The 26,868-nt window shown below is 43.2% G+C and overlaps 1 long non-coding RNA gene and 1 other non-coding gene across 2 annotated transcripts; both read right to left on the bottom strand.

The window, feature by feature from the left end:
- Nucleotides 1-390: 390 nt before the first annotated feature.
- LOC141128131 (uncharacterized) lies at nucleotides 391-12,813 on the bottom strand. The gene is made up of 3 exons (XR_012241645.1): nucleotides 12,543-12,813; nucleotides 7,767-8,833; nucleotides 391-887 (listed from the first exon to the last, which is right to left on the bottom strand). It is a non-coding gene; the product is annotated as an uncharacterized lncRNA (long non-coding RNA).
- On the bottom strand, nucleotides 6,260-6,352 carry LOC141130734 (Z30 small nucleolar RNA). Its single transcript, XR_012242497.1, has one exon. It is a non-coding gene; the product is annotated as a Z30 small nucleolar RNA (small nucleolar RNA).
- Nucleotides 12,814-26,868: the final 14,055 nt, after the last annotated feature.

Below are 26,868 nucleotides of genomic sequence, written 5' to 3' on the forward strand. Positions count from 1 at the left end.
ATGATGATTTAAGCTGTGGGTATTGTGGGATGGCAGGGGAACTACAGTATTTTCATATTACTGGGTTTAGTAACACTTTAAATGAATATCGGCCATTATCGGCACCTTTAGAACAAGTTCTCAAGAAAGGTGCATCCCTTTAAATTCTTAGCATGTCTTCATACTGATCCGTTGGTGTTAAAAATCTTGCTTGCCACACACACACACACACACACACACACACACACACTTTGAAATGCACTGAAAACACATCAATAACGCATCAGTGTTACTTTTTTTTTTTTTTACATAGTTTGAGTCTCATGACCTATAGAAAACACCATAAGCACAGTAAAATTGTGGTAAAAACAAATGCGTTTTCGCTGCCATGTGTATCAAGACTGCTCAAAATGATGTAAAAATCAAAGGGTACCCTCAGTTTTTATTTTTCATAAGCATTGAAACATTTCAACACCCACTTGACCAACAGCTACTGCATACCCAAATGCTTGTGAATTATAAACCAAACACGTTTCCAGGAAAAAAAAAAAAAAAATAATAAAGTTAAATCACTTTGCACACACTTTGATATCCTGAGTTCTCCAGCATCTTCTATATGACATAGTGACCACAGTCCAGTTATGCAGTAAGCTCACAGACTGACTCATCTGTGTAAATCAACTCCAATCTGCTGATGATTCAAGTCAGTGGTTGCAGTTGGTCTCCCACTGCATGGTTTATCTTCAATGCTGGTTTCCCCTGCTTTAAACTTTCATCCACCTGCGCACATTGCTCTGGTCAATGATTACATCTCTAAACACGCTGTAACCTCCTGTGAATGTCACACAGATTGCACCCTCTATCAAGAACTCAATGACGGCTGGTTGCTTCTGCTTGGAATCCTTTTCCTGCAATGGAAAAAAAAAAAAAAAATATATACTTTATTTTTTTTATTAAAAAGACAAAAATTATATACATATCCCAATTTTTTGGTAAAATATAAGAGGTTATGCTTAGAAGATAGATACAACATGTCACGCTTTAAAATTGCGCATGCTCGTGGAATGGCAAAAAAACTACTCTCCATGGGTGACGCTTTAATTTTTTTTTTCCCAGGATGTCTAGTGCTAGAATTCTTGCTCTAACATTTGCTGCGATACCTCACAGGTGGTGCAAACACCATTTACATACAAGTGTATGACTTTCGGTTTGCAAGTGGTTTACCAGGGTTATAGCTGAAGCCATCGGCAATAACCCCGTTGGCATTTTTTTTTTCCCCGGAGTTGGGCTTTTGTATCATCCATTTGCCGATGAGAATACATGCCACACACCATGTATTCTTATCAGCAAATGGATACAAAAGCCCAACTCCAGAAAAAAAAAAATATATATTTTTTTTTATAAAAAACACTATATTACAGGGATTATAAATCTTTCCCAACTATCAAAAAAAAAAAAGTTGGTCTCTGTTCCTTTCACTACATGACATGGAGACAAAGCCAGATGAGCAGAATCTTTAATAGTCCAAGTTTTTTTTTTATTAAAATAGCATAATAATGAAACAATGCATTTTATCAATTTGCATTCATGTACTTTTTCTCCATCTACCAGATAGTCTGTTCAATCTGTATAGCAATTGGGGATTTTGGACATAATTTCTAACACCGGCTGGACAACTACAGCCATAAGGCCCCATTCACATTTGCAAATTGCCATTACAAATGGGGGTTCCTGGCTATTCGATGCAGGAGGCAGCCTCCTTCAAATCAGTTTTGGTAGGCCGACAGCTCCTCGCAGCCACTCGTGTGCAATTGCTGATGGAGTAATTACCTTCAACTGATAAGCACTTGATGCAGACAGTCTGCATCCAGGGACAGTTACTCAGTTGATTGCTCCTTAAGCATGCATGGAGGTGGCTGCGATTAGCTGCAGAAACAGTCAGCCTGCTACTGACTTCAGTGGAGCTGCCACCCACATCCAATCACTGGGAATCCCTGCTGGGGTTCTGACATTTAATCAGCGATGGCTTCATTTACAAGTGTGAATAGGGATTAAGGCACAAAAATTGTTGAACCAGTTTTAGAAAGAAAATGACAAATTTTTTGAACACAACGGCTCAGGGAAGACTCCATAATCTAACGTGTTGACGCACATAGGGCAGGTATCATCTCTTCCATGTGCATTTGAGCAAAAACACAATTTTCATAAGTCCATCTCCCTATAAAAGCTTTGGTTTGACCCATTTTTTTGTTGGAAAATCAATATAAAGCTATGGTCTTTATACTTACCACCTAATCATCCTGTTTCCACGTGGGAAAATATCATATAAACAGAAAAAGAATATGGTTATAAAAAGGTTTTTTTTAATGAAAATCTAAATATTAATCTATAATATTTCCTTAAATTTCTAATGCCTAATTAAGCAAGCTTGTCGCAGAGGGGTTTATTTACTGAAGCTGGAGGGCAAAATAAGGCTCACTACTGCATTGAGCCTGATTTTGAACTCTCCAGCTTTAGTAAATAAACCCGAGTGTTCTGTGCTGCAATATGCATGACCATTTTTTACAATTTTTTGTTAAAAAAAAAAAAAGCCCCACGTTTTGTGTTTTTTTTCCCCCAGGCCTTCCCCATCTCTACTCCGGATATGGGGTACCTTCCTAACACTAGGTACATAGGCTTGGTAAGCTATGAAAAGTCTTCAACATTATAGAGCACATCTAGTTAAATGCGACTACTACCAGAAATATATTCTTGAACAAAAGCAAATTATTGCTGTATTGGTAGACTAAAATAAAAAAGTGATTATGTGCTGAATCATAAGTAGAGGTCGACCGATATATCGGCCGGCATATCGGCCGATATTTGGCTTTTTTTACTTAATCGGCAGCCGATTGTGCTGATAAAAAAAGCCGATTATAACTTCAGCGGGACTTGCAAGTGACTTCTGTAATAGAAGTCAATTGCAAGTTGTCTGAAGTTTTCTTCTCTCCTCCTCTGGGCAGCATGCCAAATCTGATAAGAAGATACATTTGTATCTCTTCGGGTTCTTTTATCAATATCGGGTTCTTTTATCAATAGACTGAACTCTGTGTGTAGAAGTTCTCAGTTTAACCATTTAAAGACTAAATCTTTTTTGACATTTGTTGCTTACAAGTAAAAATCCTGTATTTTCTGCTAGAAAATCACTTGGAACCCCCAAACATTATATATATATATATATTTTTTTTAGCAGAGACCCTAGGGAATAAAATAGCAGTTGTTGCAATATTTTATGTCACACGGTATTTGCGCAGCGGTCTTTCAAACGCAATTTTTTAAAATAAAATACACTAATTAAAAAAAAAATAAATAAAAAAAATAAGCAGTAAAGTTAGCCCATTTTTTTTTTGTCCAAAAGTTTTGGTTACCTGTTTTTGTGTATTTAATATTTAAGATATAGTTTTTTTTTTTAATCTAATCTAAATTATACATACAAGTGAACTGATTGGAGGTTTTTGTTCAATAAACGTTTAAATGTAAAAAATTTTCTGTATCACTTATTACTTAAGGTTGCTTTCACACTGGAGCGGGCAGGCGTTGACGGTAAAACGCTGTTAGTTTTAGCGGCGCTTTACCGTCATTTTAGCGGCGCTATTCGGCTGCTAGCGGGGCGCTTATAACCCAGCTAGCGGCCGAGGAAGGGGTTAAATGCGCCCCTGAAGTGCTGCTGCCGAAAGGCTTTGCAGCCGCTTCGGCAGCGGTGCGCATTCATTTCAATGGGCAGGAATGGTGGAGCAGCGGTATACACCACTCCAAAGACATCCTGCCAGCGCATCGCCTCAGTGTGAAAGCACTCGGGATATCACACTGAGACTGTAGGGAAGCCGTTTTACAGGCGCTATTTTTAGCCCAAAAACGCCTAAAAAAACGCCCCAGTGTGAAAGGGGTCTAACTGTTAGATTTTATGAGATGAAGGGGGGGGGAAAAAAAAAAAAAAAACGGCATCACATATCGGCTATCGGCATCGGCCAGAGAAAAACACATATCGGTCGACCTCTAATCATAAGCTATAAAGTCAACATTTGTCAAGGAAGATAAAAAAAAAAAAAAAAAAAAAAACCCACACACACACACACACACAGTATTTCTGTACAGGCACTTAGGGGCATTTTTTTTTCTGCCACAAAATGCCTCTCAAAAACCCAAATGGGCCATTTCTGCCTCTAAACTGCGAGCTTAAAGGGGTTGTAAACCTTTTTTTAAACACACACATCATACTTTCCCTCCACTGCAGTTTATTTTGCAGTGTGGCCTCGAAGCTCATCTTCTGGGATCCCCCAGCGGTGCTCGCGGCTCTTCCTCGCATCAGTAAACCCCCTGGGAGAAGCGCTCTTCCTGGGGATTACCTTGCGGGCACGCTCCGAGTCCAGCATTTGCATACATACACAGAATGCCGGATTCGGCCCCACCCCCACATCATTGGATTTGATTGACAGCAGCAGGAGCCAATGGCTGCTCTGCTATCAATCTATCCAATTAAGAGCCGTGAACCCCAGACAGAGGTACAGCACATCTCTGCCAAGGGAATGAACAGGCTCAGGTGAGTAAAATGGGGGGGCCCACTGACCAATGAAACACTGTACCCAAATAAAACTTATGTCTCCCCTCCCCCCCGACAAATAGAGCTAATGATACTGGTTGGGAAGGGGTTAACATCAGTGGCGATCAAAGGGTTAACCGTGAGGTGCTTTTACTAGGGAAAGAGATTCCAATGCTACACAGCGGGAGCCAATCAGCAGTATTGCTTTGGTACACAAGCAAAACAGCAGTCTGCCTATGTAAACAAGGCAGATTGCCATTCTGTGAGTACAGGAAGAATGGATCGGCATTCCTGCTTTACATCCATGCCTTCCACTAGTAAGAACACCTTTCACTACACTGAATAACAGGCTAGGCACAGAGTTAACCCCTTTCCAACCAGCATTATTAGTACAGCGACAGTGCATATATTTTTTTTTTTTTTTTTTTTTTTTCTTAAGCACTGACCACCATTAATGTCACTGGTCCTCAAAAAGTGTCAGTTAGCGTTTGATTTGTCTGCCGCCACTATTAGTAAAAAACCATAGTTAGTAGACTAACTTTATACAATATGCGCTTATTGGGATTTTTTTCCCCAAAAATATGTAGCAGAATACATATTGGCCTAAAGTGAAGAAATTTGTTTTACTTTTTTATTGAATAGGTTTTATAGCAGAAAGTAAAAAATATTGGGTTTTTTTTTTCAAAATTGTTGGTCTTTTTTTGTTTATAGCTGAATAGAATAAAATATTTTATGTAGATGTGATCCAGCACACAGATACCAACCTGTAGCAGTAAAACTGCTATAGGGCAGACGGGAAATGGTTAGTTTGCTTTGGACGAGCTGACCACCCCACCTCCACAGCCCAGCAGGGGGGACTCCTCCATCCTCAATGCTTGTGTGGATGGAGGATTTGGTTTGTTTTTTCCTTCAGCGCTTTGGCTGGAAAAAAGTGGGAACGTGCATTCCCTCTTACAATTTTTGCACGTATTTGTGCGTTTCCGCAAAACAAGTGTGTCAAAGGAGCTAAAGTATCTTGCATGAGTGGGCAGTATCACGTTTTGTCAACGTGCGTTTTGGCACACGTCTAACCAAGTTTGAGATGCCAAAAACAATTATTAGCACCGTAAGTGTGATGTGCGTTTGCAGCAAGTTTTACCTGCATTTCCCAAAAAGCTTGTTTCCCGTGAGTTTTGTAGCGCATTCAGGAAATGCAGTGTGAATGAGGCCTTAAAATGCCCAAACTAGAACTGTGCTTTAATGCATCTCATTCACATGTTTATCTGAATAAATAAAAGCTAGATTTTCCCCTTCAGAGGGGCACAGTTCTAAGCTTTTCTATTGAATGGATCGTCAACCTTGACACTACGCAGTAAACATAATACAGACTGCACAATTAAGGTCCCTGCACACTGGCTAGAGAAAAAAAAAAAAAGCTGCTTTTACAGGAGTTTTATCTGTAGAAGCAGCTAATGTTATCTTATGTGTCCATGCAATTAGGATGATTAGAGGCATATTTTAATCTCAGCGTTTAGAGGCAGGAAAAAAAACCTTTGGATTTAAAAATGGTTAATGGCCAACATGTCACATATGGTTTCTGTAAATGGACTTTATTCGACCATCCTCTAATAGCACTTTGCGTCAAGAATGACTAGGGAACACAATCCCTTACAGATGCTTTCATTATAACCCATTTAGGCAAGATGTTACAGGGTACCTTGTCAGCTCAGAGAGAAGATTACGTTATCATTTCTTGGTCAATGTGGACTTGCATCCAGCAATACCAAGTCAGACTACATCTTACTCATCACTGCTGAGACATTTTACCCCTTTAAGACACTGATAAAACACATAAATGAGAGCTGCTTCACCTGCCAAAGGATTTGTATTTCTCTCAATGCAGTCCTGTGATGTACACAGCGGTGCCACGCAATACAGTGCTGCCTGGCAAGGAAGGGGAACTAAAATAAAAAAACAATGTGTCTGCGCTAGAAAAAAATCGCTGCACTCAAAGTGCAGTACCCCTAGGTGCTAAAGTATAAAGTGCACAGTGCTATGTGAAACACAGCAAGTGAGTGATCAAACAAAACAACATATCCATTAAAATATCAAAATAAAATACAAGAGGATATAACAAACAGTGAATAAATGAAGTCCAAAAACGTGTATATCCAATGATATAAAAGTGCCCAAATAAATTAGTCCAAAAATTTGGTGAATTTCACATATCCTATCTTCCAAACTGTGCCACCAAAAAACATGCTGTGGTGTCTTCCAGCCGCCCCCACAGGTGTATATGCTCACCTTCCTGTGTGTGACACAGCGATTAGACTATGTCAAACAAAGCCTTGGAGCCACTCCTGTGCTCATTAGGAACCAGCTGTGCAGACTTCCAATGTTCTCAAGTGGAGATGGTTTATGCAAGAGAAAAAAACTCCATAGCGCAATATGTAGGTATAAAGGATTTTAATCAAATAATCAGCTCCCCTCACTGGGGTACTCACATATTGTGGGTGCGTGAGTGCACCATCCTTAACAAGCATAAAACGGTCAATCTCTCGGTGTGGTGTGCGGTGCGGCGTGTGTAACGAAAATCTCCTGCTCTCTCTCTGCTGACAGCTCCGTCCAGGCCCCTCCCCTACGCGTGTTCGGCACCGGGACCACGTGCCTTCTTCAGGGGGAACTGTTCATTCCTTGCTGCAAATTCACCATCACATACAGGTCTGCTCCCCGCACTATGAGTGGACAGTGAGTAAAAGAAGCACATACAAGCTCATCCGTCACTATCTCCCCCTATCAGTATTCTTGCACTGGAGCACACTTGATTGGCTCCTTGTGCTGTACAGTAGATTACAAGAATATATAAAAAAAAAAAAAAAAAAAAAAAAAAAAGTAAAAAAGTGAAAACGTAAAATTTTGCAGATTAACAGTTCTTGTACATGGTGGATGCATTAGCTTTAAAATGGTTCTAAAGCATAGTTTATAAATAAAACATTCCTTTATTTACCTGCTCTGTGAAAAAAAAAAAAAATTTGACCTGCCCAGGTCAATTTTTAGCTTTCAGCGCTGTAACACTGAATAAAATTGTGCGGTCATGCTACACTTTACCCATATGAAAATTGTTATTTTCATAGACAGATGGAGCTTTCTTTTGGTGGTAATCACCACTTTTTTTTTTTTAATAAATACAAAAATATGGAAAACCCAGGTAAAAGAACAAAATAGTTACCGAATATAATGCTGGATTGCCTGTGACATCGAAGACGGCCTGAATTCTCCTGGAAATTATCAAATACAAGTCTTGAATGGTGGATAATGGAATCGGATACCACTCTTGAGAGATGCCAGAGGTGGAAAATGAGCCCAAACCTTGTTCTCCAAAATTGACCATAGTGGCTCTATGCTGACATCCGGCGACTGCAGTACACAGGGAAGGTGCGAGACTTTGTCTGCATGCTCGTTGAACCATGATTTGACAACACCAGCTGTGAAAATCAGAGCATTTTCTACTTGGTCTCCGGGAAACAATGTCGGCATCAAGGGGAACGCACATGGCTGGCTAAAATTTGAACATAGTCGCTGGCAGTGACTCTACCTTTCAGGGTGATGGGGCCTGCAGAATACCAAGACATGGCTGCCCAAACCACGATTGCACTGCCACAACGCTATACTGTTGGCACAAGACAGTCCTGGTCCTAAGCTTGGAACAATGTTTGCTACACATAAACATGTCCGGTGGTTGGGAAGAGTGTGAAGCTTAACTCAGACCATTTTACAGTCTTACTTTGATAGATAGTCCACGATTTATAGGTACTACACCACTCTTCTTCTGAGCATTAATATCAGTCACTAGTGGTTTGGCAATTGCAGCTCAACTGAGAAGGTTTTGCCTTCAAGCTCCCTCCGCAGTTTGTGGGCACGGGCTTTGGAAGACTGAGATTGAGCTCTGCAGTCACTTTTGCAGCAGTTTTCTTATTCTGGGTCACAATCCAGTGCAATGTCTATTTGTCTCTTTCAGTCAGCTGGCCATGTCGACTGCACTTATGCTTATCAGACAAGCTTTCCCTGGAAACTGTATATTCCATCATAACCTTTGATACTGTACCTGGCGACACCACAAATAAACTGGCAACTTCAGAGACAGAGGCACCAGCTAAGCAGGCACCAATAATTTGCCCTCTTTGAAACTCCGTAAGCTCTGACATGACTCTGTATTGCTAGCAGTGCACACAGTGAATGATGCAAGCGAGGCTTCCCACAATGGTACGATGAGTGAAAGAATGTTACATCCAACCCCTGCAAATGGGGAAAAAAAAAAAAAAAACACGACTGTTTATATAAAATTTTTAAAATGAATGCAAATAAGTATTTTTCTTTACTAATGTGCACTGATCAGTGTAAATATTGTACTCACTGGGCTGACAGATCAGGTCTCCTTTCCGCACACACTGTCTGTGTGAGGAAAGGAGAGCCGATAACCAGAAAGTCTGTTTACATCTGTTTGAGCCATGTTTGGACTAGCTGATCACATGATAAAGGGCTGCTGTGATTGGCCCTATATCCCAATCAGTGATCCACTGAATGCAAGGGTCACAGACACCTCCTGATGCACGCGCCAGGGGGCATGAGGAAAGCGTGTTGTCAGGAGGATGTCCAGGGACACCCTGCTAGAACTGGAGAGGCATGCTGTAGCCATATATTGGCTATAGTGCAATAGGGAAGTGGTTAAATTGTGACCGCGGTGGATCGGAGGGGTGCAGACAGGTACTCTTTGGTAACATGTTAGACCCCAAATATGGGTGTAACATGTAACCAAAGGTGAAATTAAAGTATAACTAAAGGGAATTTTTTTTTTTTGATAGAGTGGAGAGGGATTAGAGCCACTGTCAGTTTTCATTGCTGTCTGTGCCCCTGTTAAGGTGATTCACCCTCTATATGTGTCCTGTTTACCATTCTCATTAAAAGGGAAAGAAAATGCTAAATTTTGGGTTGTCCCCAGAAAAGTAAGAAGGGAAATCTTCCAATGGGAACACTACTCCAGGTGACCTGGGGGTCCCCAAGGAATTAAAGCAGTAGTAAACTGCAGTTGGAGGAAAAAAAAGACAAAAACCTGCAAGGCAATGTCATAATGTGCTAGTATCGCATACTACCTCAAAATGAAGCCCTCCAGCGCTGCGACCGTTGAGAGGGCTTCCATCTTCCCCGGCCTCTTCCGCCAGCTACATGAGTGGCCGGGGACACGATGACGCAACTCCTGTGCATGCGCATGGGGGGCTGGGCGAAGACTGCTAACAGACACAAAAGCTGGCAGGCAGGTCAGGAGAAAGCAGAACTGAAGAGAATGGAGACACGTAAACCGACCACGGTGTCAGGGCTCAGCAGCCATGATATATCGGTGGTCAGTTTACAGGGGGGAGGGCAGAACCAGGCAGGATCAGCCAGGAATTTTAGGTTATAAAAAAGGGCCAAATTACACAGCACAAGCTATATAACTTTTTTTTTTTAAGTGTTACAAACACTAACTTAAAGCGGGAGTCCGGCGACCAATTTTTTTTTTTTTTTTGGTCATTGAGACACTTTGCTAACCCCAAAATAATAGTTTGGGTGTAATATTTCCGCCTGTCTGTTTTCGTACTGAAGAATAACTTAAAAAAATGTGATGCTGGCTGTTTCCATCTTGCTTGTGGGCATGTGAAGCCCACATGCATTGATTTCCTGGATACGGTGAATGCTGTTCATTCACAGCTTGTTCACACTGAATCTTGGGAAGCCTGACACTAAACTCCCAGGAGAGTGCGGCGCCGGGGAAAGGCAATAAACATGCCTACTCCCATGGGAGGAGAGACAGGAAGTGCCACAATAAAGTACAATATAAAGGTAATTACAGCGATAAAAAAATTTTCGTGCGGCATTTGAACATCTGTGCAATTAACTGAAGGGGGTAAGATTAAGTTAAAAATTTGAGTGGAACCCTGCTTTAATTTGCAGGGATTTCCTGTTTGGCTATGGGACACATATGGCACAAAAAAAAAAAAAAAAAAAAAAAAAACCCCCACCATCAGACAGGGGCTATAACCCTCCCTTACTCTATCCAAAATAGAAAAAAAAAAAAAAAGAAAAAGTTTTACCTATAGTTCTACGTTAAGGAAACCCCCCCTCCAAACACACCACTGCTTTATTTGTTAGTTGCTGACAATGACAAACATTCTGTAAACAATTGCGGAGAGCATACTACACGACTGACTGTTAGGAATGGACGGATATTGATGGGGATCTGAAGAATTTGCACGGGAATCAGTACTCGCCCCAATGCTCCCTATACCAAAACCGACACTTTACTTTGCGGTGTGATTTGTGTCACTACAAAATGAATGGTGCAAATCGCACTGCAAAGAATGTACTGCGATTTGAACAGGAGTACTGTGTGTGTGTAGACATAGATAGAGAGAAGTGCCATCTAGTGGGCAGTTTGAGAAAGGTTACAACCCACAGTACATATCTGGCCACATGCAAAATAATCTACCTAGGTGTCCCGGTCCGTTGATGGTAGCAAATCACAGCTGCTGCAGGTACTCACATGGCTGGAAAAGCTGAAGAGGTGGTCTGCCCCCAGGCAGGCATCACTTCTGCTCTATACTCACAGGTCCCAGAACTTCTCCAGCCCTGTGAGCACCTCCAGCGGCCCTGATTTGCCATTATCGGCAGACCAGGACATCTATAAGTTATTTTACATGTGGCCAAATATGTACTGTGAGTTCTAACATTTTTTGAAATTGCCCACTAGATGGCGCTTTTCCTTCTCTATACACACACACCACACTCCTGTTCAAATCACATGTGATACTTTGCGCTTGTACTTGACTGAAAGCATTGGTACTCTTACTTTCCATTGTGACCATATCCTTAGGATAGCCCTGTTTGCAATACACCATGGGCTTTGAGCCTCAATTCACACTGATACAATGTGGGAAATGCACAAAAATCACTGCATTTTCCACATCACATAGCAATTGCACTGTGTTCATGCGATCTGCAGTAGGTGTCAATTAAAGAGGAAGTAAACCGATTTTTTTTTTTTTCCCTTTCCAGCAAAGTAAAGGCATTATGTGACACTTACCTGCAAACGAAGCCCGTGTCATCCCTGCTGCAGACAGCATCCATCTTTGCCCCTCTTGCGTCTGGTGCTGTGTGACTGGCCGGAGCCACGCAATATTAGTCACGGCACGGGCGGCCGTTCCTTCAGAGCGCATGTACCGATGACATTGGCGCAGTACAGAGTAAAGATCTCCTAAACAGTGCACGTTTAGGAGATATTTACAGTACCTATAGGTAAGCCTATAATAAGGCTTACCTACCGTAATAAGGTTCACTTCCTCTTTAAAAGTTAACACCTCAAAAGCAGGTAGCAGAATATAGTGCGTTTGCATCGGATCACACATCTGATCAGATTCCAGTGAGGGAAATAAAAAAAAAAAAAAAAAAATTGCACAGGAATGCAGTATGAATCGCATGCAATGGGACACATCACATTAGTGTGAACCCAGGCTTAGACTCAATTCACACCTGAGCTTTTTGTAGCTTAAAGCTCCAAAATGCTCATCATCCAAAAATCCCATGCACGTCAATGGCAGCCATACACATGAGTGTCTGTAGTTCAAGTCTGACACTGCATAAGTTACTTGTGAGGTAGCATTGGGCATTCCTATGGAAACACACAAACTGAGCAGTCCCCCCCATTCATTATTTAGATCTGCTCTCTCCTCCTAGTACTTTCTACTGACACAGATGAAGCGTGACTACACATCCCTCATATACACGTGGAAAGACACTCCAACAAACACACATCCGGGCACAAAGACACGACTACTTTAGGATTACCAATGTAATACATAAACCCGATACAGCGCCATCCAACTTACTGGGATGAGACACAGACTACGGAGACCAGCCGTGTCTATAAAACAGCGAGTGACCAGAACTGGTAGGAAATCCACAAACATGTTACCTGGGAGCCAGTAGCAGAAGAATCACCAACACCACCTCCAAGAGATGACAACCACCAGGTCCTTGGGGAGTAGATTATATAGAGCGTAAGGGAACAGAGGCAGTGACCACGCGTTTCCGATTTACTACAGAGACCCGGTGTTATAAAAGATAAAAAAAAAGGGTGGACCCATTGAAAACCTCGTCCGCGTCACTTCCGATGCGACGAAGCCAGGAAACTGCAGATCGCGCGGCCACACCGCGCATGCGCAGCCTCTATTTTTCGGTCGAGAAAGATAATAGACTCGAGCGGGCGGGCGGAGGCAGTGCGAGTTGCTTAATTACATCATCGGCAGCACCGCCTCCAGCCACGCCCTTAGCCTGCTCTGGAGAAGGGGGGCGGGCCCCGTGCATAGTAGCACTGTGTGTATAAGAAGTCGAGGAAAAACATAAAGTTGCATTGTTTTCATACTGAACACTGATAGTATTATTATTTTACAGCATTTGTATTGCACCATCAGTCTATGCAGTGCCTTACAAAATGAAGGGAGACCGGACTGGCCTACTGGGATATCGGGAAATTTCCCGGTAGGCTGCCTGCCCTGGGGCCGCTTTGAGCGACAACTGCAGCGCTCTCCTCCCTCTGTCCTCCGGCGCTCGTATGTCACGGAGCTGGGTCTGTGTGCAAGGTCCCGCCCCCCTAGACCGGCTCGTGGGATAGATTGAAAAAGTGTTCTGCAGCTTCCGCCTATGACACAAGGCAGTCTAGGGGGAAAGGACTTTGCATACAGACCCAGCTCCATGACATACGAGCGCCGGAGGCTGCATTCATGGGCACAGAGAAGCTGCATTGGTGGGCAGAGTGAGGCTGCATTGGTGGGCACAGAGAGGCTGCATTGGTGGGCACAGTGAGGCTGCAATGAAGTGAAGCTGCATTTGTGGGCACAGAGAGGCTGCATTGGTGGACACAGTGAGGCTGCATTGGTGGGCACAGTGAGGATGCAATGATGGGCACAGAGAGGCTGAAATAATGGGCACAGAGAGGCTGCATTGATGGGCACCATGAAGCTACAATGATGGCCACAGTGAGGTTGCAATGATTGGCACAGTGAGGGTGCATTGATGGGCACAGGGAGGCTGCATTAATGGGCACAGGGAGGCTGCATTGGTGGGCACGGCGAGGCTGCATTGATGGGCACACAGAGGCTGCAATTGGTGGGCACAGAGAGGCTGCAGTTGGTGGGCAAAGAGGCTGCAATTGGTGGGCACGGAGAGGCTGCAATTGGGCACACATAGGCTGCAGTGGTGGGCACACATAGGCTGCAATTGGTGGGCACAGAGAGGCTGCAATTGGTGGGCACAGAGGCTGCAATTGGTAGGCACAGCGAGGCTGCATTCATGGGCACAGAAAAACTGCATTGGTGGGCACAGCGAAGCTGCATTGGTGGGAACAGCGAGGCTGCATTGGTGGGTACAGCGAGGCTGAATTGGTAGGCACAGTGAGGCTGCATTGATGGGCACAGTGAGGCTGCAATGATGGGCACAGAGAGGCTGCAATGATGGGCACAGAGAGGCTGCATTGATGGGCACCATGAAGCTTTGATGATGGGAACAGTGAGGCTGCAGTGATGGGCATAGTGAGGCTGCAATGATGGGCACAGGGAGGCTGCATTGGTGGGCACAGTGAGACTGCATTCATGGGCATGGTAAAGCTGCATTTGATGGGCACCGTGAGGCTGCAATGATGGGCACAGTGAGGCTGCAATGATGGGCACAGTGAGGCTGCATTGGTGGGCAAGGCAAGGCTGCATTGATGGGCACAGCGAGGCTGCATTGATAGGCACGGCGAGACTGCATTGATGGGCACGTCAAAGCTGCATTGATGGGCACGGCGAGGCTGCATTGATGGGCACAATGAGGCTGCATTTGATGGGCACTGATGAGGCTGCATTGATCTCTTGTATCATGTCTGCAGTCTCTGACCATCTTTAATATGATGTCCTCAGTTTCTAACCATCTCCTGTACCATGCCCGCAGCCTCCGACACCTCCTGTATCATGTCTGCAGCCTCTGACATCTACTGTATCATGCCTGCAGTCTCTGACCATCTCTTGTATCATGTTCTCAGTCTCTACCCATCTCTTATATCCTGTCCTCAGTCTCTAGCCATCTCTTGTATCATGCCCTCAGTCTCTAGCCATCTCTTGTATCCTGTCCACAGTCTTGTATCATGTCCTCAGTCTCTAGCCATCTCTTGTATCATGTCCTCAGTCTCTAGCCATCTCTTGTATCATGTCCTCAGTCTCTAGCCATCTCTTGTATCATGTCCTCAGTCTCTAGCCATCTCTTGTATCATGTCCGCAACCTCTGACCATCTCTTGTATCATGTCCTCAGTCTCTAGCCATCTCTTGTATCATGTCCTCAGTCTCTAGCCATCTCTTGTATCCTGTCCTCAGTCTCTAGCCATCTCTTGTATCATGTCCGCAACCTCTGACCATCTCTTGTCTTATATCATGTCTGCAGTCTCTGAGGGGTAGTCTGGAGAGGAGTTAAGAGTGGGAGTGCCGCCAGGATGGGGGCATGGGAGAAGTCAGATGTGTGTAGACTGTGTGAGAGGAGACTATGGGATAAAACCAGAGCCACCAACCTGGAGCCATCTAACTGAGCCCTGCACAGTGCACCCGAGAGGAGGTCAGTGACAGCGCCACCAGGCAAGTCTGAGGGGGGTCACTGATGTAAGGGGGGAGTGAATACAATAATATAAGGGGAAAGAAAATCCCACATTTTGCGTCGTCACCAAAAAAATTAATAGAGGGGAAATCCTCCAACAGAGACACTAGTTCTGGTGACCTGGGGGTCCCCAAGAAACTCCCTTAATTTGCAGGGATTTCCCATTCACTTCCTGGCTATGGGACAGGAAGTGAAGGGAAATCTCCCCAATGGGACACAGATCGAGAAAAAAAAAATCTGACCGGGGTTATAACCTTCCCTTGCTCTATCCAAAATGAAAAAAAAAAACAGTTTGCCTATAGTTCTAATTTAAATGGAACACCTCAAACTAATCTTTAAATGCATCTCAAAGTATTCTGCATTAGCCCCTCTACACAAGCCCCTAAACATCCCCCATGTAAATGATTCACATTATGTTCGAAATAATTATTCTCCAAATCTATCTTGGAGACCATGCATGGTCATAAAGGACAGGACACTGACACCCATAAACCGATACTCTAATGCCCTGTACACACAGTCAGATTTTCCGATGGAAAAAGTGCGATCGGATTGTGTTGTCGGATATTCCGATCGTATGTGGGCTCCATCAGACTTTTTCCGTCGGAATTTCCGACACACAAAGTTTGAGAACAGGATATACAATTTTCCGACAACAAAATCCGATTGGTTAAATTCCGATCGTGTGTACACAAATCCAACGCACAAAGTGCCACGCATGCTCAGAATAAATTAAGAGATGAAAGCTATTGGCTACTGCCCCATTTATAGTCCCGACATACGTGTTTTACATCACCGCGTTGAGAACGATCGAATTTTCCAACAACTTTGTGCGACCGTGTGTATGCAAGACAAGTTTGAGCCAACATCCGTCGGAAAAAATCCATGGATTTTGTTGTCGGAATGTCCGATCAATGTCCGATCGTGTGTACAGGGCATAAGAAGAATCAGAATCAGATGGAATTAAGTGTAATAAGTTCTAATTCTGAGAGAGGTGCTGCCAGTGAAACCTTCATTTGATTCCAACTTATCAAGTAGGAACCACCCAATATGTGCTAAATCCCGAGTCTGTTTAAAGCTGGCCATGCACATTACAATCTTCTTCTGCAATCATTGTAAAATTCTGTTTTAGATCTATGAAAATTACGCAAAAGCTTATCTAGATAGTCAGTACAATTCGTATCCAATCATGCAGGCCCTTATACAATATAGTTAGTTGGTAGATCTAGAAGAGATTCCAGCTCACTCATATGCTTTTTATTAGAACTCATGTCTTTCAAAAGTGTCCACATATCTTCCTATGAGGAGGCTTCTGCTAATGTCCATGTCTTGTGAGAAATTTCTAAAATCTTTTGAAATACAGTGAGTGATTGGTGGTACAATATTCGGAAATAAATCCAATGCTGCCTGCATCTCAGCTCTTCCTATTTAACACCTTTCCATTGCATGATAACCAACACAGGTCAGTGCTCAGTGTGTACATGGCCATATCCCTTATCATATCCCATATCATAGACTTCATTGGGAATAATTTGGGGAGGAAACAATTCTTACGTGGACAAACATGAACACAGGCCTAAGGGTGGTGTCCACCTCCTCTCCCCTAATCCAATGTGATGGATCCTTTACCATTATGAAGACTGACTTTACTAAGGATACATGTCACTAGGCATCGGCCTTTAAGCGCCTTTGGCAAAGGGGTACATTTTAATCACTATGCTTTTCAAGTGTTTCCTATCATTGTCCCACTTAGACTTAAAATTGAGGAGACAGTAAATTTGTATTTGTTCTTGATAGTTTATACCTACTTCTTATTTAATATAACTCATATTTCGCATCTAGTGGTATGTAAATAGAGTTTTTGATCAATAGTCCATATTACCAATAACCAATCTGCAAGAAGTAGTCACATTTATCATCTGCCTAACAGTATCTACAGCAGTCTTTCTCAACCTTTGCTTTAACATGAAGAACCCTTGCAAGAACTTTCAAGGCTCAGGGAACCCCTATTAAGAATAAGGTTCATAGAACATTTTTGTCATTTAGAAGAATACTCCATATATTTGTAGTAGCTAAAAAGATCACAGTTCATAGTGGTTACTCATCTGAGAGGCAGAGGTGGCCCCTCGCAATGCTGCTGGAGGCAAAAGGTAGGGCTCTGATGTGAAGAGGGGACTGTGTAAATGGGTTGCTTTATGATGGGGGAGGCTGTGGGATGGGGCCTCTTTGATTGGGGAGCTCTGTGATGGGAGGACTCTGATATGATTGGAGGAATCATATATAACCAGCCCATGCAAAGGGTGACTGTGATGTAATGGGGTGGCTCTGATTTGATGGGTAACCTCTGATTTGATGGGTGAACCTTTGAAGTGATGGGAGGACCTCTGATGTGATGGGGGAACTTCTGATGTGGTGGGAGGACCACTGATATGGTAGGAGGACCTCTCTGATGTGGTAGGGTGACCTCTGATGTGATGGGGGACCTATGATGTGATGGAAAACCTCTGGTGTGGTGAGAGGACCTCTAATGTGAAGTGGAGCTTCTGATGTAATGGGAGGACCACTGATGTGATAGGGTAACCTGTCATGTGATGGAGGAACCTCTGATGTAATAAGGGAACCTCTGATCTGATGAGGGAACCTCTGATGTGAATGGGGGCTTCTGATATGATTGGTAAACCTCTGATGTGAAGGGAGGACCACTGATTTTAAAGGGAGGACCTCTGATTGTGAAGGGGGACCTCTGATGTGAAGGGAGGGACCTCTGATGTGAAGGGAGGGACCTCTGATGTGAAGGGAGGGACCTCTGATGTGAAGGGGGACCTCTGATGTGAAGGGGGACCTTTGATGGGTATGGGGGGACTTCTGATGGGATAGGGGGACCTCTAATGTGAGGTTAATTTCACAAAGTGGTTGTGTGCATCATCCCATTCACCAGTTTCTCATAGATAATTAACATTTACGTATTTTACATTTTAGACTGGGGTGCCTCAAGGCTTTGCAAACTTTTAAAGGGCTCCATGACTAAAAGGAGGTTGAAAAACACTGCTCTAGGTAAATCTTTTTTTTTCAGTTCTTGATAGAGGGAGGGGGTTGATTCTCATTTTTTTGTTGCCTGTGTTCTGATTGGGGAAATTTCCCCAACCTTTTTTCCCGGGGGCCAATACAATACAATTCCAAATGGTATGGTTGTCTATGGCACAGATGTAAAGGAGGTATCTTCTGACCAGGAAACCTGATACAGTGACAAGTGCCAAAGGTTTCTCTTCAACTTTGGGGAAATTTTATACTCACTTCTGGGACAGGAAGTGAAGGGAAATCTCCCTTAAGGGAACACATAGATATGGAAGAGAGAATTGGGTTTTTTTAGGTGCCTAAAAAAAATCTCAATTCTCCCTTCCATATCTATAAAATCTAGGGATGTGGTGCTAATTAAATTGGTTGGTCCGTTATCATAAAAAAATCATCTTAAGGGAACACAGGCAGCTGCAAAAACTTGCCAGAGGTTCTAACCCTTCTGCACTTTATACAACCTTAAACCATTGTGGTTCTGCCTTGTGTTTTGTTCCACCTTATGTCAACTTGCTATGGGCTCATTTGGCCGAAAGCCTGGTGGGAGACTCATAGGGTATGTTAGCACAGCTACCTATTTTTCCACATTTCACCACTCACCACCACATGGTGTCCTGTTTTGCAATCCTGGTTTCATGCCAGGTTGCACATGTGACCTTGAAGAAGATTATCTACTGTAAAAGAAGTAGCTAGGAAAGGTAAGCACTGCAGAGCAGTAAACCTGATTTTTATTTGCCCTCCTTTTCAACATACAAATACGTTTTTTATAGGGTTGCACCGATACCACTTTTAAGACTGAGTACGAGTACTGATACTTTTTTTCAAGTACTCGCTGATACCGATTACCGATACTTTTTTTTAATGTCATGTTACAGTGCACTGTGTCGGTAGTGTTTTATTTTATTTATTTTTTAATTTTATTTTTTACAATTTATTTTTTTTTATTATTTTTTACAACCTATATTTTCTTGTTATATATATTTTTTACAATGCTTTCTTTTTTTTGGGGGGGGGGAGTGGTCAGTGTCCGGGGTTTTTTTATTTTATTTGTATTTTTTTTACAATTTTACCTTTTAAGTATTTATTACAATTTAGTTTTTATTATTATTATTCTTTTTTTATCAGCCCTGTTGGGGGGCTTTGGTGAGATATTAGGGGTCTAAACAGATGCCTGACATCCCCCCTTTGAGACAGAGAAAGGGCCTGACTCCCCAGTCCCATTCTCTGCAACCTCAGCTGCACTGAAGATGAATGGACAGGAGACAGCGGCTCCTGTTCATTCATAAACTGAAACATCGTAAATGCAGTTTACAATGCTCAGTTATGAATGGACAGTCAGTGATTACTGACTGTTCATTCAGGAACCTTACCCAGGCTGACTCTTTACAATATAAGTGATCCGGCTCTTCCAGGTAGCAGGCATGAATGCCCGGCGCCAGCGGTTCACTCTCCCTGTGATTATACACAACGGAGCTGAGTGGCAGGTACCACGGGCTCGATGTTCACCAGCACCCGCCGATCATTTGGTCCAGAGGCAGATTGCAGTTCTGTCAGTAGGGAAGGCGTGGATCCTGTGTTCCTGCAAAGCAGAGACATGGATCCATGCCTTCCCCTAGTAAAAGCACCGCCCACAGTACACAGAAACATAGGCTAGGCACACAGTTAACCCTTTGATCGCCCATGATGTTAACCCCTTTCCAGCCATTAGTACAGAGGGAATGCATATTTTTAAGCACTGATCACTGTATTAGTGTATCACCCTCATCCTAAATTAGGGTTACAGGTAGATTTAGTTATGCTGGGTGGTAGCCAGCCTGGCTAATTTGTAGTGTTTAGCGGTCAAATGGCTTCCCTCCTAATCTTGTTTAGCTGTGATTTCTCCCTTTTGTCAGTAGGTTGTGCTGTTGCCTTTGACATTAGTGTGATAAGCTACAGTAAATTCAGGTTATGACTAAACATATCTTTATCAGCCAATCAGATTTGCTGCTATGAATGCTGCGAGGAGTTATTTATTTGGAGGGAGTCAGGTGATCGGGGTCTTCCCCACCCAGGCTGCAGTCCGTCGAAAGTCCGCTGGAAAGTCTGTAGGACCAGTCCGGTCGAAAAGTCCACCCGTGTGTGCGCAGCATAAGGAGTCTGCCTGTTTGTTGATCATTACTATTTTTGACTAAGGCCCCTTTCACACTTGTGCGACTTTTCCTGAGACTTTGGACATCAGCGTTGCATGACAAGTCATACCCCATGATTCCCAATGATAACCATTCATAGCTGTGTGACTTCAAGTCGCACCGTCTTCAAAGTAGTCCCTGTACTACTTTGGTCTGTCTTTGATGGGAGTTGAGGTCCATAGACCTCAAGTTTACACAGGCATTCCCTGAAATAGCATCAAAATCGCGCCCACAAACTTTCAAGTCATGGTAGTCTGAAAGGGGCCTAAGAGTGTCCTGTGCCCTCTCGCCCACATTTTTCCTGTTGTGGGAAATAAACTTCTCTTTGTGTAAGCATAAAAGTGACTGTCTCCCAATTTCTATCTTGTTCATCACCCACCATGCCTAGTAACCTGCCCCCTGAGGAAGTATGTCAGCCCTCCCTACCTCTGAGGGTCACCACCAGGCTCCTGGAAAGTTGGGGTAGGCGCTACATTAGTGTCACTGGTCCCCAAAAAGTGTCCATCGGATTCAGAATGTCCACTGCAAAATCGCAGTCCCATTATAAATTACTAGTAAAAAAATAAATAAAAATATCCCATAGTTTGTAGATGCTATAACTTTTGCTCAAACCAATCAATATACGGTTGTAGGGATTTTTTTTACCAAAAATTTGTAGCAGAATACATATTGGCCTAAATTTATGAAGAAGTTTGATTTTTTAAAACTTTTTTTTGGATAAGTTTTAAAGTAGAAAGTAAAAAATGTTGTTTCTTCTTCAAAATTGGCAGTCTTTTTTTGTTTATAGTGCAAAAAATAAAAACCGCAGAGGTGATCAAATACCACCAAATGAAAGCTCTATTTGTGGGAAAAAAGGACATGCATTTTATTTGGGTACAGCCTTGCATGACCACGCAATTATCAGTTAAAGTAATGCAGTGCCGTATCACAAAAAATGACCTGGTCATAAACGGGGGGGTAAATCTTCTGGAGGTTAAGGCCTCATGTACACTTCTACTGGTAAACGGACGTTCAGAGGCAGTTGGTTGCTTTTTTCAGCTGCCCCTGAACTCATCCAATGTTATCTTATCAGTACATGTACACAGGTTCGTTTAATGTTGTTTTTAGGCAGTTGAGTTTAGAGCCCTTTTTTGGAAAGCAAAAAAATGAGTTCAAACGCCGAGTTTAGAGGCATTTCAAGCGGTAAACGCTTCTAAATGCGTCTACATGCGGCTAACTCGCGTTGAGCTGCGTTTCATTTACAGGCGTTTTAAATTTTTGGCTATTTTGTAAAGAAAAAAAAACGCTTCTAAACACAAACGCAGCTAAACGCTGCATTTTTCACGCGGCAAAACGGACGTTTTAAATATTGGTTACTATCTGTCAAGTTAAAACATTCAGGAGAGGTTGTAAAAACGTTCCGTGTACATTAAGCCTAAGTGTTTAAAGCGTGGTTCCACACAAGAATGGAACTTCTGCTTTTCGGAATCCTCCCCCCTCTGGTGTCACATTTGGCACCTTTCAGGGGGGGAAGGGGGAGCAAATACCTGTCTAATACAGGTACTTTGCTCCCACTTCCAGGCATAGACACCCGCGCCACCCGCGGGTATCTACGCCACTCCCCCCGCTGTCTTCTGGGAGACACACAGGTCCCAGGAGACAGCAGGGACCAGTGGGAACACACAGCGCGAGTCGCGCATGTGCAGTAGGGAACCAGGAAGTGAAGCCGCAAGGCTTCACTTCCTGATTCCCTTACCGAAGATGGCGGCGACAGCACCCAAGAGCCGAGGGACAGATCGGCTTCGGGTGCTGACATCGCGGGCGCCCTGGACAGGTAAGTGTCCATATTTTAAAAGTCAGCAGCTGCAGTATTTGTAGCTGCTGACTTTAAAAAAAAAAAACAAAATCGGCGGAACTCCGCTTTAAGGTCAACTAGGGATGTGTATCATGTATGCCTCGTTCTATTTTCTGCAAGTACCTATATAAATGGTTCCACTTGTTTCCATTTGATGCATTGTAGAACAACCCTTACATATGAACACCAAGATTTAAAATCAAGAGTGTTCCTTCAGAAAGAACTCAACCAAGTACAGCTTACATCAAAATCAGGCATGTCCAAGTCCGGCCCATGGGCCAATCGCGGCCCGTGTTCCAGTTTCAGATGGCCCGTCTGATACAGTAATTTTGACATGTATATCTTTTGTGGCCCCCAACGAATCCCCGAGCGCCGGGGGCCACAAAAGATATATATGCTGGCTGCCTTGGAGGGGACAGGGAGGGGCGGGACAAGTGCCGTACATAATGGAGTATTTCCTGTTTACACGGTGGCCTCTGTAAAAGGAAGTCCCGTCTCCTGCGCTGCCATTGGACGACTGTTCTGTCCATCATAGGAGACGGGACTTTCTATTAAAGAGGCTGCCAAGAAAACAGGAGTTTCTCCTGTATGTAATCTGTTGGCGCTTGTCCCGCCCCCTCCCTGTCCCCTCCAAGGCTGCAGATGGGCATGAATAGGCTGCACTGATGGCAATGGTGAGCCTGCATTCATGTCAATAGGGGTGCTGCATTCATGTCAATGGGGGTGCTGCATTCATGGTAATGTGGTTGCTGCATTCATGACAATGGGTTTGCTGCATTCATGTCAATGGGGTTTGCTGCATTCGTGGCAATGGGGGTGCTGCATTCATGGTAATGGGGGTGCTGCATTCATGTCAATGGGGTTTGCTGCATTCATGGCAATGTGGGTGCTGCACTCATGGCAATGTGGGTGCTGCATTCATGGCAATGTGGGTGCTGCATTCATGGTAATGTGGGTGCTGCAATCATGACAATGTGGGTGCTACATTCATGGTAATGTGGGTGCTGCATTCATGGCAATGTGGGTGCTGCATTCATGGCAATGTGGGTGCTGCATTCATGGCAATGTGGGTGCTGCATTCATGGCAATGGTGGGGCTGCATTTATGGCAATGGTTGGGCTGCATTAATTGCAATGGTGAGGCTGCATTCATGGCAGTGGTGGGGCTGCATTCATGGCAATGGTGGGGCTGCATTTATGGCAATGGTGAGGCTGGAGATGAGCACCGATTAGGCTGCATTGATGGGCACTAACCCTTTTTTTGCTTCACAGTTCTGTAGTTAAAATTTAAGATTTTTTCCCGAAACTTCCTTTTTAAAGTGAAGGTGCGTGTTATAAGCCGATAAATACAATACATCCAAACAGTACGCCTGAGCTCATCTCTTCACCACACACAGCCACAAAGGCAAGAGAATTCTTGTTGGGCAGTGTATTAGTGCTTGGAGGAACACACTTAGACCAAATTTTAATGGTTTAACCACTTCAGCCCCAGAAGATTTGGCTGCTCAATGACCAGGCCATTTTTTCTTGATACGGCACTGCGTCGCTTTAACTGACAATTGCGCGGTCGTGCCATGCTGTACCCAAACAAAATGTATGTCCTTTTTTTCTCACGAATGGAGCTTTCTTTTGGTGGTATTTGATCACCTCTGCGGTTTTTATTTTTTGCGCTATAAACAAAAGAAGAGCGACTATTTTGAAAAAAACACAATATCTTTTACTTTTTGTTTTAATAAATAAATTATTAAATATATAAATATAATTTAAAAAAAAAAAAAAAAATTTTCCTCAGTTTGGGCCGATATGTATTCTTCTACATATTTCTGGTAAAAAAAATCGCAATAAGCGTATATTGATTGGTTTGCGCAAAAGTTATAGCGTCTACAAAATAGGAGATAGCTTTATGGCATTTTTATTATTATTTTTTTTACTAGTAATGGCAGTGATCTGCGATTTTTATCGGGACTGCGATTTTGCGGCAGACAAATTGGACACTTTTGACACATTTTTGGGACCATTGACAACTATACAGCGATCAGTGCTATAAAAATGCACTGATTACTCTATAAATGTCACTGGCAGGGAAGGGGTTAACACTAGGAGGCGATCAAGGGGTTAACTGTGTTCCCTAGGTGGGTTCTAACTGTTGGGGGGTGGGACTGACTAGGGGAAGAGAGAGATCCATGTTCATACCTTGTATGATCTGTCTCCTCTCCCCTGAGAGAACCAGGATCTGTGTGTTTACACTTTATTAGTCTACTTACACCGACAGTTTATGTTAATTCTACCTTTTGAAAAGAATATTGATCACACCCACACAGATGAAAAAAATGTGCATTTATTTATTTTTGCATTTGAGCCTAAAAAGCATTACAACCACAATTAGTGGATGGCGGGTGCAATGCTCAGGCTCCTGCAGACTATTCTTCCAGCTGCAGGTCTACACAGAGGTACGGACATTCAGTTACAGGGCTGGAGGAAGTGATCAATGAACTACAGGTGCGGTGATGTCCCACACTTGTGTTCCATTCAGTGGAGGCACCAGGATGTGGGGTGCTATACCACCTTCAAGCACCCCCATCTATTGGGCATCTGCCTGGGTTTCCAAACAGCAGTACATTCACAGTGCAGTGCAGGCTATACCTGTGTTCAAGCACAGAGGAGGTGCTACTGCAGCTGCTCCGCCTCCTTCCTCAGCCAATACCGTGCTGTGAGCCGCTTTGGAAACGCCCCCTCTTCCCAAACTGTCACATTGGATAACAAGTTAGCCTAGGAGAAAAGCCAGGGGACCCAGTTGTCTGCCACATCTCCATATCATGGAGGAGGAGGAGAGCCTGACACCAGCAAAGGAATGTGTCTATGACTAGTGCACAGGGATTTTGTCTTTGACCAGTTGGATCAGCGGTCCACACACCAGAAGTCATGGCATTAGAGGTTATGTGTGGGCTCATCTTTCCATTCCTACCCCAGTCATAGTTTGTCTTCTTCTGGGTGCCTCCTCCCCCTCCCCCCAATCTGTTCCATTCTCTCCCCCCTCGGTTTATCACAGGGGTAGGCAACCTCGGGCCCTCCAGCGGTTGTGGAACTGCATTTCCCATGAGGCATTGCAAGGCTGCAGTTACAATTACTACCAGAGGCATGATGGGACTTGTAGTTATGCAACAGCTAGAGGGCCCCAGGTTACCTACTCCTGGTTTATCACTTTCCATTCTTGTTCCCCCCTCTGCTCTTTTTTCAATGATGGGGCTTGTTTTATTCCCAGTGACACAACAATGGGACTTATCCCACTGACACCAATGATGGGACTCATTTTATTTCCACTGACACTAATGGTTGGATTTATTATTTTGCCTTTGACACCAATGATGGAGTGTATTTTATCCCACTGACATCAATTATTGATCTTATTTTAATATCACTGACACAAATTATGGCATTTATTTTATTCACTTTGACACCAATGATGGTCTTTGTTTTGTGCTCATTGTCACCAGTGATAGGACTTATTTTCTTCTACTGACACCAGTGATAGGACTTATTTTCTTCTACTGACACCAGTGATAGGACTTATTTTCTTCTACTGACACCAGTGATAGGACTTATTTTATCCCACTGACACAAAAGATGGGATTTATTAGTGGGAATGCTTTAGCAGTCCCACTATTGTTATTCAATTTTATTTATTTTTAATTTTAATTTAAATTTTATTCCGTACGTTTTTTGGTTCTGCGTAACTTCTGCATACTTTCAGCTATTAAAACCATTCAACTATTAAAATGTTCGTCTCTCTTAGCTGAGGTGTGCTCTTTTTCAACTTTTTTTCTACCATTTATACTTTTTAAAATATTAAGCTTTTTAACACTTTTTTTTAACATTGAAGTCAATGGGAGCATGCTTGAAATCCTTAAATTCTTCTTCCGCTCCCAAAAGTTTCAGCTCCTTCATACTTTCACCTAGAGACATCAAACAAACTTTAAAATGTTCACAAAATATTCAGCTATCTGGCTATATCTTTTCAGTTTGATATCTTTTACAGTTTTTGAGAAAAAGCTTTTTGTTTAGAGGTCATTTCAGGAAATTTTAGCCATTAATCAGAGTGTACTGTGTTTGTTTTGTTGCCATGGTTACCAAAACTTCTGTTATACACAGGGGGGAGGTGGCTGGAGCATCTCAGCTCTGATTACAGAGCCCGGGGGAGGTGACAGACACACCATGTACTGATTTATAATAGAGGAATATGATGGGGCAGTTTTGATGGGGTAACTCTGATGGGGCAGTTTTGATGGTGGCAATTATGATGGGGCAGTTTTGATGGGGCAATTCTGATGGGGCAGTTTTGATGGTGGCAATATGATGGGGCAGTTTTGATGGGGACAATTTTTATGGAGCAGTTTTAAAGGTGGCAATATGATGGGGCAGTTTTGATGGTGGCAATATGATGGGGCAGTTTTAATGGGGACAATTTTGATGGGGCAGTTTTGATGGCAGTATGATGGGGCAGTTTTGATGGCGGTCGTTTTAGCAATTTAGCTATTCAGCAATTA

The sequence above is a fragment of the Aquarana catesbeiana genome, linkage group LG02 (assembly GCF_042186555.1).
Source record: "Aquarana catesbeiana isolate 2022-GZ linkage group LG02, ASM4218655v1, whole genome shotgun sequence".
In the NCBI taxonomy this organism is placed as follows: Eukaryota; Metazoa; Chordata; class Amphibia; order Anura; family Ranidae; genus Aquarana; species Aquarana catesbeiana.